Raw genomic sequence first — 20325 nt, 5'->3', positions numbered from 1 at the left:
TCCCTAATTTTTCTTTTTTAATGTTCTTTTTTTATCATAAACTTAACAAAGATAAACATTTTAATATACAAAGAACAGAAAAAAGGATTGTATTGGAAGAAAACTATGAACGGTTAGTTTGGTTTTTCTTAAGTGCATATCAGTTTTAACACAAAATTATTCTCTTTGTCTGTGTATCTCTCTCCTCCTGCTTTTATGTATTTGCAAGTGTTTTCTTGATGCTCTTCTCATTTTCTTCTCTTTTTTTGTTATTATTATTGTTGCCCACCATCAATCTCCCCCACCATAGATTATTTCCCTCAAACATTTGTAACAAATAAATATTGTCACGCAAAGAAAATGAACACGTTGTCTGGGTGGGACTCCTCATTCCCTCATACTCCTCTCAAGCATTATTTCCTAACCCTGTATGTGTGAGCCATGTTGATGAAGGATTGGGAGGCAACAGGGAGAAGAAGTACTTTGGTTCTGGTCCCAGTGCAATGGAAGGATGGAAGCATACCTTAGGGCTTTTCAGGAGAGGTCTTATGGACTGTGATCATCAGGGAAAAAAAGAGGATAGAAGGAACTTGGAGTGGGAAAGAACTTTACAGATCATTTTCTACAACTTACAAATGAGGAAACAGATCTAGGGAAGTGACTTACTCGAAATCAAACAAGAACCTGCCTCCCATTCAGTTTTAGTCTCTTTCCCCTACACCTCCAGCCTACAGATGTGGGAGAAACTATGAATGAAAAAAACCCCTGGATTTGGCAGGTGGTGCAGTGGATAGAGCACTGAGTTTAAAATCAGAAAGTCTCTTCTTGAATTCAATTTCAGCCTCAGATACTTCCTAGTAGGGTAACTCTAGGCAAGTCACTTAACCTTTTTTATTTCAGTTTCTTCATCTGTAAAATGAGCTGGAGAAGGAAATAGCAAACTACTCCAGTATCTCAGCCCAGAAAACCCCAAAAGGGGTCATGAAGAGTTAGAAATGACTGAAACAATTGAACAACAAGAACAACCCACTCTGTAGGAACAAGAGCAGCAACAGGTTGACTATCCCATGAGATTTCTTGTTTGGAATGTCAGGGATAGAGGGGGACATTGTTTGATATCTTGGGGAGGTTGACCAAAGAGAGAGTATGGAGGAAAGGTGAACCCAACTCTGATAAGTTTGGATGGCAGTAGGATAGCCATGTAAAGTTACCATCCATGTTGAATGCATTGGGGGACTAAGCTGAGGGGTGATAAGTAGACCTGAAAGTCATCTGCCTCTACTAGCTAAATTCATTGCCCTGGATGATGCTGTCCAAGAGTCCCAATGAAAAGAGAAGTAAGTTGAAGGCCTACTTGTCCCTGCAGAGTTGGACATGATGATTGGAAGTAAAGGCTGAGGAAGATGCTCGTAGAGGAAACAACCACAAGGATAGGCAGCAGAACTGATAGGTCTTATTATCAGAAAGGAGATCTGAAAGTACAAAAGAGGCCAAGAAAAGTGGAGATATTTCTGGATTTTACAGGGAAGTTCTCCATGACTCTGATAAATATACTCTCTGTGGAGGGTGGGTTGTAAAGAATGGATTCCAAAGAATCAAGAAAGCATCCCCTGTCACAGAAATTGTCTACTTGGAATTTGAAGAGATTTGGGTTCAAACCCCACCTGCAATATTTATTAGCATTTTTGAGGATATAGACTAATGTCTTTTGTATACTTGCATTACAGGCTGAAGAGCCTGAAAATTAATTCTTTATTAAATTAACTGCATGATGTTGGGCACAGCCATTTACTTCTTGCATATCACTTTCCTCATCTGTAAAGTAGGGGGTTATAATTTTATATTACACACTTCATAGGATTGTTGAAGAAAGTCTTTTATAAAACCATAAGCACTATTAGGATGAGTTGTTATTATTCAAACAGGATGACAACTGAAATGAATTTCTCTACAGTATTCCTAAGCAGAAGGAAATAAGCCCTCTACCCCAGGAGGCCTGAGTCATTTAAGCTGTAAAAGAAATTTCACAGATCATAAATTCAGGCCTCAAACCAGTATTGGGCAATGCGCTTACCTCTTCAGATATTGATTATCTTGCATGATGGGGTTCTGTGAGTCATTAGGAGGGGCTGGGAAAGAACTGTGGGAACAGAGGGCCTGCTTTTAAAGCCTCCAAGGAGAGGGGCACAATGACTATTTTCAGGATCTGGGTAGGAGTGGGGAAGGTATAGGTGCCAAATATGTCAGTCAAGTAATTTCAGAGTCCATAGAATCATAGATTCAGAACTAGAGAAGACCTTCAAGAACATCCAATTTTGACAGATAAGGAAGCTGAGACCCACTGAGGTTAAATGATTTTTCTCGAGCCATATATAGTTAGTAGTGGAAATGGGTTTTGAACCAAAGCCCTCTGGCACCAAATACCTCTGTACCACACTGAACTGAGAGTCTGCTCTAGTCTCCCAATTTTTCATGCCCTTACTGCCTCTGGGGTCTGTTACCAGAGAGGAGCACTAGTGTTTGTGGACACAGGAGATCAGGGAATCTGGTCACAGCTCCAGGGCTGAGAAGAATGCTAGTACTCATGACTTGTGGAGACCAGGGATCCTTTCTGGGTAAAGATGAGAATACAGACCAGGACAGCAGTGACCACACCTCTCCCCAATCACACCACCTGGAACCACTGAAAACTTGCAGACTTCTAGAACCAGTTCTGAAAACAGCAGCATGAAAAAGCTCTAAACCTTGGGTGAGTAGAACCCAAGTTTAAGATAGAGATCAAAGTCAAGAAAAAGGCTGGAAAAATCAGGAAACAATAACAAAAAAAGAACTTGATCATAGAAAGTTACTGTTGCAGCAAGGAAGACCAAGACACAAACTTAGAAGAAGACAATGTGACCACGTGACAATGTAACCAAGAAAGTCTCAAAGAAAACTGTTAATTGTACCTAAACCCAACAAGAATTCCTGGAACGATTAAAGAAAGAGAACAATGGCAGAGGAAAAATTGGGAAAAGAAATGACAATGATGGAAGAAAATTATGAAAAATAGAATTCACACCTTGGTAAAAAAAAAAGGCACAAAAAATCTGAAGAAAAGAGCATCTTAAAATATAGAATTGGCACAATGGTAAAAACCAACTCTGAAGGAAAGAAGTTCTTTTAAAAAGCAGAACTGGGGCAGAGTAGAAAGATGTACCTACTCTAGGTCTTCCCCCACAGCCCATAAAATACCTGTAAAAAATGACTCTAAACAAATTCTAGAGTAGCAAAAGCCACAGAATGATAGAGTGAAAGAGATTTACAGTCCAAGGTAGCCTGAAAGGCTGACAAGAAAGGTCTATTGCACAGGGCATGGAGCTGAGCAGAGCGCAGCTCATGGAGCCCAGCCCAGTCTTGGCCATGTGGCACCAGCAGGAACAGGAATGGAATAGGCCTCAGGGGCAGAATCCCTGGCAGCAGCTGTGGTTCTCAGATCCCTCAACCCACAAACACCAAAGACAGCTTCAAAGGCCAGTGAGAAAGCTTTTTCATATGGGTGAGAAGGGAACAAGGGCCTCCCCTAGCCCTGGCCCCAGGTGGCAGTGGTGACAGCAGCAGCAACATCCATTTTTGGAGCCATCAGCTTAAAGTACCTGGGGGAACTGAGCCCCTTATCTGGGTCTCAGCCCTGAGTGGTGGCCCTGGGGTGGGGAAGAGTGATGGCTGGCATGGTGGAACTGGTAGAGGCTCTAGAAAGGGAATTCTACTTGTATATCCTGGGCAGAAAACTTTGGTAGCTCCCAGACCAGAGTGCAGGCCAGGAGAGGAGTAAATTCCTCTCCCTTGATTGTGCCACCATGGAGGAACTGAGAACTTCCAGGTCCCCAAAGTATATCCTCCTCTTGATAAAGGACTCAAAAGGCAAGTAACTGGCTGGGGAAATGGCCAAAAAGGGGGGGAAAATAAGACTATAGAAGGTTACTTTCTTGGTGAACTGGTAATTTCTTCCACCCTTTCTGATGAGGAAGAACAATGCTTACCATGAGAGGAAGACATAAAAGTCAAGGCTCCTCCATCCAAAACCTCCAAAATAAAAATGCAGTGGTCCCAGGCCATGGAAGAGCTCAAAAAGGATTTTGAAAATCAAGTAAGAGAGGTGGAGGAAAAATTGGAAAGAGAAATGAGATCAATTCAAGAAAATCATGAAAAGCAAGTCAACAGCTTGCTAAAGGACATCCCACAAATTTCTGAAGAAAATAACACCTTTAAAAATAGGCTAACTCAACTGGCAAAAGAGGTCCAAAAAGTCAATGAGGAGAAGAATGTTTTAAAAAGCAGAATTAGCCAAATGGAAAAGGAGGTTCAAAAGCTCACTGAAGAAAATAGTTCTTTAAAAATTAGAACAGAACATATGGAAGCTAATGACTTTATGAGAAACTAAGAAATTACAAAACAAAACCAAAAGAATGAAAAAATGGAAGATAATGTGAAATATGTCATTGGAAAAACAACTGACCTGGAAAATAGATCCAGGAGAGACAATTTAAAAATTATGGGACTAACTGAAAGCCATGATCAAAAAAAAGAGCCTTGACATAATCTTTCGTGAAATTATCAAGGAAAACTGCCCTGATATTCTAGAACCAGATGTTAAAATAAACATTGAAAGAACCCACTGATCACCTCCTGAAAGGGATTTGAAAAGAAAAACTCCTAGGAATATTGTAGCCAAATTCCAGAGTTCCCAAGTCAAGGAGAAAATATTGCAAGCAGCTAGAAACAAACAATTTGAGTATTGTGGAAATACAATCAGGATAATACAATATCTAGCAGCTTCTACATTAAGGGATAGAAGGACTTGGAATATATTCCAGAAGTCAAAGGGACTAGGATTAAAACAAGAATCACCTACCCAGCAAAACTGAATATAATACTTCAGGGGAAAAAATGGTCATTCAATGAAATAGAGGACTTTCAAGCATTCTTGATGAAAAGACCAGAGCTGAATAGAAAATCTGACTTTCAAACACAAGAACCAAGAAAAGCATGAAAAGGTATACAGGAAAGAGAAATCACAAGGGACTTACTAAAGGTGAACTGTTTACATTCTTACATGGAAAGATAATATTTGTAACTCTTGAAACTTTTCTCAGTATTTGGGTAGTTGGAGGGATTATACACACACACACACACATACACATATATATATACACACATATATATATATATACACATATACATATGTATATATATATATATAAACAGGTCACAGGGTGAGTTGAATAGGAAGTGATGATATCTTTAAAAAAAACAAAATTAAGGGGTGAGATAGGAATATATTGGGAGGAGAAAGGGAGAAATGGAATGGGGCAAATTATCTCTCATAAAAGAGGCAAGAAAAAGCTTTTTAAATGGAGGGGGAAAGGGGGGAGATGAGAGGGAAAAAGTGAAGCTTACTCTCATCACATTTGGCTTAAGGAGGGAATAACATGCACACTCAATTTGGTATGAAAATCTATCTTACACTACAGGAAAGTAGGGTAGAGGGGATAAGTAGGGTGAGAGGATGATAGCAGGGCGGGCAAATTGGAGGGGGGAGTAATTAGAAGTAAACACTTTAGGGGAAGGACAAGGTCTAAAGAGAGAACAGAATAAATAGGGGGCAGGATAGGATGAAGGTAAATATAGTTAGTCTTTCACAACATGACTATTATGGAAGTCTAGCAAAACTACACATACATAGTCTATATTGAATTGCTTGCCTTCTCAGTGGGGAAGGTTGTGGAGGGAGGAAGGGAGAGAAGTTGGAACTCAAAGTTTAAGGAAGGAATGTTGAGAATTGTTTTTGCATGCAACTGGGAAATAAGAAATATAGGTAATGGGGTACAGAAATCTGTTTTGTCCTACAAGAAAAGAGAGAAGATGGGGATAAGGGAGAGGGGGTGTGATAGAAAGGAGGGCAGATTGGGGGAAGGGGTAATCAGAATGGATGGTGTTTTGGGGTGGGGGAGGGGACAGATGGGGAGAAAATTTGGAACTCAAAATCTTGTGAAAAATGAATGTTGAAAACTAAAAATAAATAAATATATTTTTTAAAAAAGCAGAATTGCCAAATGGAAAAAAGAGGTACAAAAAAGTTCACTGAAGAAAATAATTCCTTAAAAATTAAAACTGGGCAACTGGAAGCTAATGACTTCATGAGACATCAAGAAAAAACAAAATCAAATGAATGAAAAAATAGAAGAAAGTATAAAATATCTCACTAGAAAAAATAACTAACCTGGGAGATAGTTCAAGGAGAGATAATTTAAGAATTATTAAGCAGTCTGAAAGTCATGATCAGAAAAAAGAGCCTAGATGTCATCTTTTAAGAAATTATTGAGAAAAACTGTCTGGATATCCCAGAACCAGAAGGAAAAATAGAAATTGAAACAATCTAGCAATCACTTCCTGAAAGAGATCTCAAAATGAAAACTCCCAGAAATATTATAGTCAAATTCCAGAGCTCCTGGTCAAGGAGAAAACATTTCAAACAACCAGAAAGAAACAATTCAAATATCATGGAGCCACAGTCAAGATAACACAAAATTTAGCAGTTTCCATATTAACAGAATGAAGGGATTGGAAGGCCAAGGAGCTAATGTTACAACCAAGAACGATCTACCCAGAAAAACTGAATATAATCCTTCAGGGGAAAAATGGACCTTAATGAAATAGAAGACTTTCAACCATTCCTAATGAAAAGACCAGCGCTGAACAGAAAATTTGATATTCAAACACAGACTCAAGACAAGCATAAAAAAGTAAACATTAAAAAAAAAAAAAACAACTCATGAAACTCGATAAAGTTAAACTGTTTTCATTCAAACAAAGTTGATTCTATCTTAATGAAGTCATCTTAGCTCTTAGCCACCACTGTTTCCTTTTATAAATGCTCAGGATTGGTGATAACTATTGTATTGTTGTGGTCTTTTGTTTCAAGATGTTCATGTTTTCTTGGTAACCTTAGTGACATGCACATCTCCCTTCTCAGAATTAGCCCACTGGGAGACCTGTAAGTAGCTTGATCTGTACTTGATTTAATGTAATTATACAATTATGGGAAATGTGAGAAAAATTTATGGTATTGGTTGAACCTAGCCTTGCATGACTGGAAAACTGGACCATCTCTTAGGTGCTGACTAGAGATGCTGACCAGAATGCCGAACAAAGACTGATAGAAGAAGTTTTTTCACAACTGTCAATCAGTAATTATTTCCAAAGGCCTTCTGACTACTCCCACAGCTGTCAAACTTGTGGGTATATACTCTTGGATCATCTGAAGAAAGCCCCTGCTCCTGAATGGATGGCAGAACCAACCCTCTAGGGCCCTCAGAGTTCATCTAATATGGATCCAGATACAGCTATCTCAAAATTCCAGATGAAGGCTTAGTGTACTCTCCTAGGTTTGATTTTTTTAATATTAAGTAAACAATGGCTAGACAAGACTTACTCAAGTCAACATCTTGTCCTGGTCCAACTGGCCTCTTGTGGCATCTTGGCTTATACCTGCCTTTCCTTTATTGGTCAGAAGAATAGGGGTTCTTTTAGATGCCCTCCTTTGACCAAAAGGGGAAAATGTCAAGATATATTAGGAGACACTCTGTTTTCCAGAGCTAAGACCCAGCAAGTCAACTGTGCCCTGAGCTAAGCATAACAACAATGCTTTGCACTTATCCTCTGAATGAACACTGCTGCAACTAAATTATAGAACTGATGGTCCCTGAGCTTGGGCAAACACCAACAGGCCCAGATATGAAGCCCCACTATGAAAAACTTTTTGTCACATGACAACCTTGCCTCACTGTTGCTGTTGTGTCTCACTACTGTTGCTACACAACTATTTAACTCTTTGTCTAGCCACAAGTAAATAAATCAAGGTTCAGCCACACTAAAGCGGGTCTCCCTCCCAGGGGTGGGGCCCACCGCACCAGTGTCTAATTTGCCTCCTTGCTTGCAAGCCATTTCCCTCACCTAGAAATTAAACTTCTGCTTGATACCTGACTCTCCTGTCTCTAGCCTGCTTTGTTCGGCTACAGCCATCCACAGGTTAGAGGCTGGTTAGGTTCAACTAACACAAACAGCCGCTTTAATAACAAGTTCTAGAATTTTGCCAGGAAACAAAAGTTAAACTAATGACCTATTGTTTGAAGACTCTACCTCTTTCTTCCTTTTGATAACTGGGATATTTGCCTTTCTCCAGTCCTGTGGCATTTCTTTGATTTGCTACAAGTTTTCATAGATAACTCAGCTTGAAACCTGACATTTTTTTTATAATAGCCTCAGTTGTAGTTCTGGATCTGGTGACTCAAATTCATGAGAAGGCAATTTAGGTGCTCTGTTAAATGTTCCCTTCTCTCTCATCTTGAGTTTCAACTCTTTGATTAACCATTTGTCTTCTACACTTCTCAGTCCAAAGATCATTCTCTTTGATGGGGAAAGAAGAAGAGTAGAGTAGTTTTGTCTTCTCTCTCTCTCATCCATTACCACCATTCCCTCCATATCACCAGCAGTTTTCCCTTCCCTTTTGTGATCTCTTCCCTTTCTCCCCTTTGAGACTTTTTTCTCCAACACTGTTTTCAACAAAACTTTTTTGTACTTTAGCCATTGCCATATTCTTACAGGACTTTGCCAAACCTTTTTGTTCATCTTCTATTACCAGTTCTTATTTCTATTTTCTCCACTTCTTTTTAAAAATCTAAACATGTTAATGAACTCCTCCCCCCACCCCAAACCCCTACGAATCTATACTGTTTTCTTTGGCCAGCACTCCATGTTCTTTCTCATTAAAATAATTTGTATTTAATGCAAGACTGCATTCTTAAAGGTTTTCCATCCTTCTTGGGCTGATTTCTCCTGGGGAATTTTTCACCATAAAATCTTTTGAGTGCTTTGAAGTCTTTTATTCCAAAATTTAAGATGCTTTCCTTCTTCTCTTCCATCTCAAATTTTAAGATGGGTTACTTCCTTCCAAACATCCCATTTCTTATTCAGCAACCAGTTCTTCTCTCTCAGGTCCAGAATAGCATTTCCCTTCATCATTTGTTCTACTTTTTAAAAGTATAGATTTATCGTTAAAGCAAGTCAAGAATTTATTAGCTGTTATTCACATCAGCCAGTTAGAAAGCATGTATTAAGTGCTTACTACATGCCTGGCACTTTTTGACATGGAGAGATAGAGTTTTGGCAGTAGTCAGAATAGGTGAAATTTCCCCATGCTATCTCTTCTCCTCCCCAAACCCTTTACTACTATGCTTTCATACCAAATTTGTAATCTGTTTCCTAAATGCCTTATCTATTCTGCCCTTTTATCCAGGTGGTCTGTAGTATATGCCCCAACAGTACTGCTTCTGTTCCTCTTTCCATTGATTTTCATCCAAATGGTGAATCACTGTGATTCTACCCCACTCTCCAGGTCCAAGATTTCCTCCCACGAGTAAGTTATATCTTTCCAACATCATATTCCAGCCAACTATCATCCCCCATCCCACCAAGTCTCAGTGATTTCTATATGGCCTATATATTTGCCTTGGGCTTTCTAGCTCAGTTTATTACTCATAATTTGTATGTGGGCATTTGAAGTTATAGATTTTATTACTGGATCTCCTCTTGGCTATGCTCTCCTGTGAACTACTGGTCTTTTCTACTTCTAGTCTTTGGTCTAAATAGCTCTTGCTGCTCTCAGTGGTATCTGGTTCAATAGATTATATGTGGACAGTTTTCTCCTTTCTCTTCTCTTTTCCGTTTAGAGCCCTCTTGATCAGAGTCATGAGACTCCAGGCAAATATACTTTAAGTAGGCCAAGGTTCTTTCTGGTGTTATCAGTTGCCCCCAAGTGAACTTCCAGTAACAGGTACTGGTTATATTTGAAAAGCCCTAGCAGGTCTGTTGTGAAATATTATTGAGAAAATGATATTATTTCATTTCATTCAGTTTCAATTTAAATGATTGTGTAATTGCCTATCCTAGTCCAAATATCAACAACCTCTTCAGTTTCTATGTTTCCCATGGGCTTTGCCAAGTCTAAGATATAAGAGAGTAAGAGAAGAAAAGAGAAGAATAATAGTAAACAAAATAACTCTTTGTATAGTGTTTGAAGGTTTAAAAAGCACTCTAGAGACACAATAATCTTTACAAAAACTCTAAGAGATAGTAAGGACTGTGATTTGCCCCATTTTGTAGGTCAGGAATTTGTGTCAGAGAAGTTAAGTGACTTATCCATTGTCACAAAACTAGGAAGTGAAGGAAAAGAGATCTGAACTCATATTTCTCTTGACTAAATATATCACTCTTTCCTCTACTGAAACAATGAAGAATAAGATAGGCAAAGAAAGGAGTTGGAAAAACAAGAAAAATGGAAGCAAGAGATTCATAGAACTGTAGGATGATGGAATGGTAGAATTGGAAGAGATGTTGGCGATCCCAACTTGTCATCTGACAGATGAGGAAACAGAGACCTGGAGAAGAAAGAAGATTCCACCAGCTAGTTGGTGCCTGTGATGCGGAACCATTATAGAATTAAAGAAGGCAAGACTTGGAAGAGGCCCCAGTAGACTTGCATAGTCCAATCCATACCTAAGCAGGAATCCTCTTGACTTCCCCCAAAGTGGCCTCCCCTGGAAGACCTCTAGCCAGGTCTTTCCTGATCCCTACCCCTGGGTGCTAGAGCTTCTCTCACCTTCAAACAACCTTGTAGTTTACATTGACTATATTTTGTATTTCTTGATATATATATATGTATATACACATATAGACATATATACATATATACATATATACATATATATATATATATATATATATATATATATATATATATATATATATATATATATATAATTTTCCCTGATAGAAGTAAGCTCCTTGAGAGCAAGGAATGTCATTCTTTTTCTTTTTGTCCCCAATACCTATCACAGTAGCTGGCATGGTAAATACTTAATAAGTTTTAGTTTTAATAATAAGTTTTAATTGATTGATCTGTCAAGGCAGATAACCTGTATTAAGAAAACTAGGAATGACTCTTGCTGGAAGGCCATTGCCAGGAGAAAACCATGAGGGAACCCTATTCACTCTATTATGAATGAGGAAGACTTTTGTCTTTGAGAAGGCCAAAATGAACTTGTACCTCCAGTCTGACAGAAATCAGTTCTTTTCTGGGTTGGACAAAATCATACAGATAGCAATAAGTTGAACGCTGGAAGGAACATTAAATTTGGAATCAGAGGTCCTGTGTTCAAATGCTGTCTCTATCTCTTGCTTCCAGTGTGACTTTGGACAAATCTCCTGATCTTTTTCAGCCTTACAAATGTTTGCTGCTTTGCCTTGACTTGTCTTATTAGTTCTTTCCAACTCTAAAATTCCATAGAGTAATCATTTCTAAACAGCTATAGATAATATTTTCTTCACAGGAATAGTCTCTAAATCAGCAATATGGCTGAATCAATGTGACGGTCAGTCACAATCTAGTTAGTGTGCCAAAAATCTATTGGCTGGATGAAGACCATAGGAAGGCTATGGATACCACTCCATATTTGAACTTTGTAAAATGGTGCAATAATTATGTTAGAGATAGTTTTTTTATCTTAGCAATTCATTCAAACAATGTCCCCAATAAAAGTTTAGCTTTACTTTATAGTATATAATGAGCACTTGATGATATCAGTGTTGCTGATTTTCATTTTGGTTTTATCTGCCAAGTGAAACAGAATAGAAAGATAAGGAGTAGACAGAGACATTTCATAATTAGTGGCGCTTACAGTTGGTGCAGCTCACTGAAAACTAGGAATGCTTGACCTTGTTGAGTTGGGAATGACTCCCACTCCCTACAGGAAGAATTTTTAACACATATGAGTAAGTTATAGAAAAAAAGTATAAAAAGAAATCAATCTGTTCTATATCACTTGACCACAGAATTTTAGATGTGAAAATGCCCTGAAAGGCCCCTTAGTCCAAACCTCTCATTCCACAGATAAGGAAATAGGGTTCAAGAGAAAGGAAGTGATTTGTTCAAGGTTACATAGTAAATTAGGGCTGGAGCCAGGGCAAAGTTTCAGATCTTCTGATTCCCAGTCTCCAAGTCTCCAAAACTGCTTCTCATCGATCAGACCATCCCCACTTTTATATCTTAGGAGCAAAAACAAGATCTACTCTTCCCAATGTAATAACATAAAACTGATGCTAAACTTCGGGGACTGAAGTGCTTGCCTCAGGATTCACGTTTCTGACCTAGGTTCAGTCCTGAGGGGAGCTCAGACTCTGAAGAAAGGAGTCAGGTTAATTTTTTTTCAAATTCTGATTCATTAGGTCTCCCATCCCAAGAACCCTGGGGAGATGCACTTAAAGCTTTGGGTTGGCGCATATTCCCCAAACAAAGCATTGAACAGTGCTCAGTGAACAATGTAGAACAGATATAGGACAGCTATTTAACATCCAGCTCTGAAGCTTTTCCTTCTAAGGTTATCTTCCATTGACTTTGTGGGCATCTTATTTGTACCCATTTATTTACATGCTATCTCTCCCATTAGATTGTAAGCTACTTGAGCACAAAGGTTGTTTTTATCTTTCTTTGTTTTTCCAGCATTATAGAGTCTGGCATAGATTAAGAACTTAATAAATGCTTATTGATTGATCCTTGACACAAAAGAAATGCATAAAACACAAAAGACCTGAAAAGACACACTGACAAAGACTTAAACATGAAGAATGATTTCAGACTACTACTGTGTTCTCCCAGGAGGTTGATACTTATATCCTCAAAACATGAGATATTTTGTGAGATGCCTCAATTGACGTTTTGACTTCACCTTAGCTCTGCACTACCCCAACTGCTCTCTCAGGGTGTCTTGTGGTAAGCCAGAACAGGGCTGGACTTCTCTTCCTGTTGGTGGATGCCTCTTCTTAAAAGCACTGTAGTAGTCTTAAGAAAGTTCTTCCTGAAGTTGTTGCTTGTCCTTCATTCTTGAAGAGGACGGTGACATCAAGGGAGGTGATGCCATGACTAACAAGTGAACTGTATTTAAGTGAGGGAGGGCTGTGCAAAGTCACCAGCCTCACTTTCCCCTCCTGAGCCATCTGGGTCCAGTGGCAAGATATCAATCAGGATGACAGCAGATGGCCCCCAATGATGGATGGAAGACACTGTCAGAAGGAAGGGGAAAGGAGAGAAGGTTGGGATATTGGGCTGTAGAGGATGACAGATTCCAGCCCAACCCTGTACTCAATACCATAGACTTTGGTTGTTATTCAAGATCAACCAAGTCAAGTACAGGAAATGCTTATCTCAACTCACCAACAGTAAACACATCCTGGAAAACCAAGTTTCCAGGCATAGTTCTGAAGTACAATCAGCACTGAATAAGGAACTCAAGAATTCCCAAACTTCCAACAGAGTCACCTCCAAAAAGTCCATCACTCAGGATTGCTTTTTGTACACTGATGCTTGGGGAAAGAAATGAAGCAGAAGAGGCAGCCAGAAGCCTGAGACCCTGACTCAAATTCACCTGTATAGATAGCACTGTGTCCGAAAATTCTTGAAATAGAGAAGGGTACTTCCTTAGCCCTTCAGTGCTATTGTCCAGTCGTTTCAGTCATGTCTGACTTTTCATGACCCCATTTGGGGTTTTCTTAGCAGAAATACTAGAGTGGTTTGCCATTTCCTTCTCCAGATCATTTTAGAGATGATGAAATTAAGGCAAAGGGTTAAGTGGGTTGCCCAGAGTTATATAGCTAATAAGTGTCTGAGGATGGATTTGAAATTAGAAAGATGAGTCTTCCTGACTTCAGGCTTCACACTTTATCCACTCTGCCACCTAGCTGCTCCCCTTAACTCTTCATAGGAAGTCTCAAAAAGAGTGAGTGATGTATCACAATTTCTAGAGAGAGAGGAAAAGAGTTCAGAGAGTGGAATTACTTCTTTTAAAAATCTCCGGAGTAAGTGATTCTTCTTCTCTTCCTGGTTCAGGGACCAAGTGATACAGCCCAACACAGCAGCACCCCTATCCCCCTTTCACATACCAATTACCCACAGAGTGAGGGCCTAGGAATTGCTGCATCATCCTGAACACCAAGATTTCTAGCACTGAACCAGAATGTGCATATCTGGAAGGGATTCAGCACCAAGGCTAAGACATGAGGCACTGGAAGGGGTCCAGCACCATGGATGTGTATATTAGCCAGACACATTGGGTAGAACGGATTTCCACTGAAATATTCATTACACAAACATCATAGTAATTACTTGGACCAGGAGTCAGGAAGACCTGAGTTCAAAGCCAGCTTCAGACACTTACTAGCTATGTGACTTTGGGCAAATCACTTAACCTCTGGAACCCTCAATTTCCTCCACTGTAAAATAGGGATAATAATAGCACCTACTTCACAGAGGATCAAGTGAGATAATATCTGTAAAGCATTTAGCACAGTTCCTGACACATAGTAAACACTATGGAAATGCTAGCTGTAATTATTATTTTGTCAACCACAAGAGCAGGTGGTCAGTGATGCTGCCAGTTAATTGTTGCTGAAATAAGAGTCAAAGAAGAGTCTGGCCAGTGATCAGCGAATATCAACAATTAGGACCAGTTGTAATTTTTCCAGAGGGTTTGTTATTTCAATTACAAATTTCAGGTTCCAGTTCACTGTTTCCAGTTCCTGCTTCATTTTTCACACATACAACTGGCTGACAAGTCTTGTTAATTCTACCTCCACAATCTCTCTCACGTTTGTTCCCTTATCTGCAATTAAATGCTGCCATCCCAGTTCAGATTCTCTTCACCTCTGGCTTAGACTACCATAATGTTTCCTAACAGGTCTCCCTGCCTCCAGTCCCTCCCCTCTCCACTCCATGCTCCACAAAGATAACAAAATAATATTCCTATAGCACTGGTCTAAATATGCCATTTCCCTGCTCAAGAGACTTCACTGGCTCCCTGTTGCCTCTCAGATAAAATACAAAGTCTTCTGTTTGTCATTTAAGGCTTTTTAACAAATTGACTCCAACCTATTTTCTACACCAGGGTTGTCAAACACACTCTCCTGGCCCCCTCCCTCCCACACATATATACTCTGAGCCCAGATGAACCAGATTAAATGTAATTGAGAAATATTTAACAAAATAAATAAAAATACAATAGAATGTGGGGTTTTCCAGGTAATAAAGCTGTCTTCAGGAATCCTTACGTACACTTTGGTGCCCTTCTCCCTTTCTATTTGAGTTTGACATCACTATTGTAGATTATTTTTATAGCACTTCCCCTTGCAAACTCTATGTTTCAGCCAAACTGGTTTATCTTTGTGATTCTCAGTTCACAACATTCCATCTGCCACCATCTGAGTGCTTTTACGAAGGCTTCTTGGAAGGCTTCACCTCCTCATCTCCACCTCTTGAAACTGCCTTCCATTTGAGGCTCCATGTTGCTTTTTAGAGGGCAATTTTCTTCATCTCCCCTCACCAGTTGTATTTTGTATTTATCTGCCCACATTGTTCCTCCCTCACCCAAAAGAATGGAAGCTCTTCTCATTGCATTCTCATTCTTATCATTGCATGACCTGAGTCTAACACAGTATCTGACAGCTAGTGTTACTTAATAAATATTTGTCCAATTCAGATGAACTTTAGGTAATATATAAATGTCAGATAATCATTATTATTACCACTCCTTCCATATCATCATGTTGTTTCTTGGGTATAATGTCTACAATTTAGGCAGCTGCTACCAGGTAAATATCGGTGCCTTGGGATATGACTACATGAACCAATTAAAAGGCAAAGATTTATCTAGAAGTGCTGAAGGGGTGGAGAGTGGGAAAACTTTAAGAAGCCCTGATCTAGATGTGGCTAAGAAATGGTTTTCAGACATCCATGTCTATGGAGATCCTAGCTGGTGGGTCCACACAATCATCCCAAAGCACTTTCCCCAGCAGAATGGGCAGATGAAAACAATTTGTTCCCATGGCCATGAAAGCAACTGAAGCAGGTGCTGTGGAGCCCTTATAGCTTGGTTAGGTATTGAAGATGCCAAGGTCATCCACTGAATCCTGGGCCATCCCCAGTCATCTTGACTTTTGTCCTGCCACTGGACTTCGATGACTTTGGAAGAGTCAAGAGGATGACTTTGCCCAACTCTGCCTCTCAGTAGCAGTCCAACTTATATCCAACTCACGAGCAAGTCAAGACATGACCCAGTATGTCATTGGTCCTCTTTGAAAGTGAAGGACGAACAACAATTCTAAAGCATTGACATTTATATTTTCTTGATAAATGTACATAGTTTGTGCCCTGAGATCCTCTTATACTTCTGTAAAGTAGCATGTAGGTGCTTTAAACAGCTGTTTTAATGGTGTTATGTTGAGAAGGGGGTATCATAAAAGTACAAGAGGAGGGCTATGATTTCAAGGGAGCACAAATTCAGGCACTTTGGGGCTGTTGGGAAGTCATCTGAAAGTAATGGTAGGAGAATAAGGTGATTTTCTCCTTGGGTAATTTTGGGGGGTACAATATGTCACTCAGCCCATGTGTTATAGAAAGATAAAGGTAGTGTAAGATGAGTCCCACAAGCTTATTATCCACCATACAAGGTTACCTATTATTTATTCTAAACTTAACTCTTCTCAGCTTCAGGATTCTAGCTGGTATCTATGATCAGGCAAATAGGAAGGCAGTGTTGTTGCTCAGTCGTTTCAGTCATGTCCCAACTCTTTTTTACCCCATTTGAGGTTCTCTTGGCAAAGATCCTAGAGTGGTTTGTCATTTACTTCTCCAGATCATTTTACAGACAAGGAAACTGAGGCCAACAGAGTTAAGTGACTTGCCCAAGGTCACACAGCTAGTAAAATATCTGAAGCCAGATATGAACTCAGGAAGATGAATCTTCCTGACTCCAGGACTGGTCCTCTCTCTACTACACCACCGAGTTGCCCTTAAGGGGGCAGCAAAAAAAAGAATGTTGATGCTAGAGTAAAAGTGAAAATCCATCTTTACCTGTGTTATGGGCAGCTAGGTGGTGCAGTAGATAGAGTCACTTAATCCTGTTTACCTCAGCTCCTCATTCATAAAATGAGCTGAAGAAGGAAATGACAAACCACTCTAATATCTTTGCCAGGAAAACCCCAAATGGGGTCACCAAGAGTCAGACACGACTGAAATGACTGAACAACAACACTCATGGTAATCCTGGATAAGTCCTCATTGGTAAAAAATGAGGTTGGGCCAGATGTCCTCTTAGCTCCCATTCAAAGCTGCATCTATGATTTTGTAATTTTCCCTTCCAAGACAATGAGTGGAGACAGGAAAGAACAATTTTACAAATGAGACTTCTTACAACCAAACCATGACTGTCAGCTGAATGTCACTTTCAACACCTGTCAAAGGAGGAGGTTGATCTCTCAGATCCCTTCCAGTTTCAAATACTCTGACTCTATTATGAACTTAGGAGTGTCACACAAATGCTTTATATCTGGGAACTGTTGCTGTGCTAGCTAGCAGAGGGCTCATTCAGGGACTGTTAACAGAAGCAAAAGCAGTCATTTGTCTTTTCTAGAAGTTCACATCTACCTTTCCCAAGACCAAAGATCTCAAACAATATTACCACGCATGTTTCCTGGTCTACCATCTAAATTTGAAATACACTTCACTGCCTTCTTCCTAATTCCCCCTCTCAAGATGCAAGGATCTTCCTCGTGACCAGTCAAGTCTTACCAGGAAATGTCCTAGAAGTGCACATGAACCAAGGTGAGCCAGGGTTTCTATGGACTCAATAAGAGGTGAGTTCTAGACTTCCCAAAAAGATTGGCATGAGGGTTGGGGAGAAAGGGGAAGGGATAGAGTTCTTCAGAAAACTCTGTGATATACTTCTACCTTTCCCTAAAGAACCTTCTCGGATTCTATGAGAAGACAGAAAAGTTGCGATATATAAACACCTCCCACTTTCATGATTAAAATAAAGAGGGGGGGTATTGTAGGCGAAGTATACAAAAGCAGTGTTATATTTCTTGGTCTGTCTTGGCAGGAGGGGAGAGTCAATTCAATTGCCCAAACATCTATTAAGTTCTGAATCACAGCAAGGCACTATGCTGGGAATCAGAGCCATAACTACAGTTCAACAATAGTGCTTTGACCTACCAACGCCAACATTTAGAGGGTGAAAAAAGCTTAGCACTGCATACTACTTCAGCAGTACAAAGGTCCGTTCTCTTCCCGCCTACCCCTCTTCCCCATTTGATTATCCTCAATTTTGCTGGGTAAGCAGGCAGAAAAATAGTCAGCAAGAAAAATTGGTTAAAAGAGGAAGCCAACAAACCAAACTCTCCACGTTGTACTGTGAGCTGCAGGACTAATGAATTTCCCCTTTAGCTCAACTGAATTTCTTTTCATTATGTCTTTAAGAAATGAAGTTAAAGATTCTGACAGACAGATGAGGAGAGAGCGTACTTAAGGCATGGGAAATTGTCCGAGTAAATATAAAGAAGTGGGAGGTGGGATACTTGAGTTCAGAAATAAGAATCCAGTTTGACTGGAACTTGTTAGTTTGGAGTGATGTGAAATAAGGCTAGAAAAGAATGAGACTGTAAGAGCCTTGAAGTCCAGGCTTCATCCTTCAGCAAAATAGCAATCGCTGAAGGCTTTGGAGCAGTTGGATAACATGGTTATCCTTGTGACTTAGAATAGAGGGCAGACGTTGGAGACTAACTGGGAAACTAATTACCAAGCATTTATTAATTAGCAAGCAATTATCACCATGAGGTAAAACCAAAGCTATAGGTTTCCACATACCACGTTCAATACTGGGAGTGTTCTCTCTAATCATACTGTTAGCTAATGTTTCTCCATATCCAAGGTTTCTACTGGAAACATCAGAATTGAGTTCAAGTCTAGTTCTCAAGAAACAGGACTCTCAGGGCAGCTAGGTGGCACAGTAGATAGAGCACCAGCCCTGGAATCAGGAGGACCTGAGTTCCATAAAGCCTCAAACCCTTACTAGCTATGTGACCCTGGGCAAGCCTCCAAAACAAACAAAGAACCTTGCCACATAAGGACTCAGCTCAAAAACCACTTTCTGCAAGTGGCCTTTCCTAAGAGGGCTTTCCCAGTACCCTCTCCCATCCACTAGTGCCTTCTCTCTGAGATGACCTCTCATTTACCCTGTAAATCCTGTATGTATCTTGTATTTTGTATGTATATCACTGTTTGCATGGTGTTTCCTTCATTTGTATATGAGTTTCCTATATTTCCCAGTAATTAGCACAGTGATTATTACATAGTAAATGCTTAATAAATGATTTAAAATTTTTTTTAATTTTAAAAAATTTTTAAAATTTTAAAAATTAAAAAAAAATTTTTTTCAGTCAGCGAAAGTTCACCCTCTCCCTCCCCCTTAATTGATAATGAAAGAAAAAAAGCTCTGCTACCAACATGTTTAATAAAGCAAAACAAATTTCAGCATTGGTCCTGTCTACAAGGACATACATATAGATGTACATAGATACATATCTAACACACAATCATGTTTTACATATATGTGAATCATAGGTCTCATTCTGAACTTTGAATCTTGCACCTATCAGGAGATGAGTAGAATGCATCATCATCAGTCCTCTGAAATTGTAGCTGGTCATTATCTTGATCAGAGTTCCCAAGTGAAAAGGTGTCTTCACAATATTGTTATCATTATGTAAATGGTTCCTCTGGTTCTGTTTGCCTTGGTTCACACAAGTCTTTCCAGGTTTCTCTGAAGCCAAACTTTTCACCATTTCTCATAACACAATAGTATTTCGGCACATCTATATACCATAATTTACATGTAATTTATAGTATGTATTCTATATAGCATATATATACTGTAATTTATAAATTTATAATAGATTTACTGTAATTTATATACCCCAAGAGAGGGGCATCCCTTTAGATTCTCATTCTTTGCACCTCAAAAAGAGCTATACTATCTCTGTACGCCTACTTAGTTTGTTTTGCATAGGATTATTCCCTCCCTTAATGTACCCTCCTCCCAATTTCTTCTCCTTTTCCCCTTTCTCTTCTATTTCCCTGGTGAGTGAAATGTATTTCTGTGCCCACTTGTGTTTATATGTGTATTTTTCTCTTCCCTCCTTTAACTAGCTTAAATGAGAGTGAGCCAGGGTCAACCAGTCCCTCGATCTTTGTGTAGACTTCTGCTTGTGAAGCCCAATTATGTCAGATCATTTACCCTAACTTCCTTTCCCTTTGTCTCCCCAGTGTATTCTTCTTCCCCTCCCTTTTCATTCTTTTAGGATCTCCAAGATGTAATAGAACCACTTCCAGGACGTCTATCTAATTATATTTCCTCTATGACC

The 20325-nt window shown here is 39.4% G+C and overlaps 1 protein-coding gene across 1 annotated transcript in view; it reads right to left on the bottom strand.

The window, feature by feature from the left end:
* Positions 1-20325, bottom strand: part of CNOT4 (CCR4-NOT transcription complex subunit 4) — a 293416-nt gene that overhangs the window by 46595 nt on the left and 226496 nt on the right. The window lies entirely within an intron of this gene.

This window comes from Notamacropus eugenii, chromosome 3, assembly GCF_028372415.1.
Source record: "Notamacropus eugenii isolate mMacEug1 chromosome 3, mMacEug1.pri_v2, whole genome shotgun sequence".
In the NCBI taxonomy this organism is placed as follows: Eukaryota; Metazoa; Chordata; class Mammalia; order Diprotodontia; family Macropodidae; genus Notamacropus; species Notamacropus eugenii.
The sequence above is the reverse complement of the archived record's forward strand: the minus strand, read 5'-3'. Positions and strand labels throughout refer to the sequence as shown.